Source organism: Furipterus horrens, unplaced genomic scaffold, assembly GCF_987537825.1.
Source record: "Furipterus horrens unplaced genomic scaffold, mFurHor1.1.pri manual_scaffold_2, whole genome shotgun sequence".
NCBI lineage: Eukaryota > Metazoa > Chordata > Mammalia > Chiroptera > Furipteridae > Furipterus > Furipterus horrens.
The window spans coordinates 24299526-24300906 of record NW_028327172.1 but is presented as its reverse complement, the minus strand read 5'-3'; positions in this window follow the sequence as shown (position 1 = coordinate 24300906).

Genomic DNA, 1381 nt, shown 5'->3' with positions numbered 1-1381 from the left:
GTTTAATCACCAAAGTTGTGGTATTTTTTATTTACAGGAGCCACAGAAAACTAATACACTATGCCAATATTTTCTCTATTTAACCTAAGCCTTCTAGAATCTTCTAAAATACAGTCTAAGTATTATTATTATTATTTATTGGAGCTACAGAACTACTTAATAGGCACATCTAACCTAGTCTTAAGGACGAGTCAGGAAAGGCTTCTTAAAGGAAGAAATGTCTCAAGCTCAATCAGTTGGATGGGTAGGAGCTGCCTGAAACAAGAGCTGAGAAGCATGATAAGCAGGTGGAGGGCCTAGACGAAATCATAAGAGAGTGAACAAAGTTTGCAGAAGCCAGGAACACTGGGGACATGAGTAAGAGCATCTTGGACACAGCACAAGGGCCTGACCAAAGGTGGAGGAGCTGCCTGAGCCTAGGTGGGGTTCCCTCAAAACAGAATGGCACTGGGCATAGGAGAGGCCATACCTAGGAGACTTGAATAAACCAGTAGAGGTCAGACTTCATTTTACCAATAAATCCACTAGCCTTTTGATAAATAATAGATAGGCCTGTTTTATTTTAAACCCCTGTGGGTATGGGTGGGGTAAGGGGGAAGAGAAAGGAGATCAAATGCACATGGAAATTAGCACATGCTCTCCAGTGTTGTGCAGAAACCAGGTGGTAGCCCCAAAAGAAAATCAATAACCACTGCTTCTATTTGTGGCTCTGTTTCCACAGAAACGTGTTTGTGGGTGAATTTGGAAAGCAGATTTAGAATGCCAAATCCACCAGTCCAAAAAAGAGAAAAATTCAGTTCAAGTTAACTTTCAACTGTAGTGACAAATGCTTAATTTTACTAACATTTTTGCATTTAATTAGCTGAATTTGGAGGGTATTAACAAATAAACTCAGCCATACTCTTATAGGCTCAATAATACTAAGGTCTGGGAGCATCGTTAGCTTCAGTATAAGTAACATATATGGAAGGTGGTAGGATAAATTTTGACTGGCCTGACAAATTGAACTTATTTCCAAAAATAATACAGTCAAACTTGAGGGCACTGCGCTAGTGAGGATAACACTAATTACAAGGAAAACAAAACTTCACTTTTTCTCTTGTCTTTTCTAAATCTTAAATGTTGCACCATGAATGCTGTAGACACATTATAAAAATGTTTTTGAAATGATCTGCTGGAAGCAGTTTATACATGACTCCTTATCTCAAATAAAATAAAATTCTTCCTAAGACCCATTCTTTAGCGGAATTAGTACATTTTAGTATTTTGTTTAGTATCAAATCCAAAATACTGTAAGTGCTCAGAAATTTTATCATTAAAAAACATAAAGTTGTGATAGTTCATTTTAAAGACCTTTTTTAGCATAGTTTTAGGTTTAAAC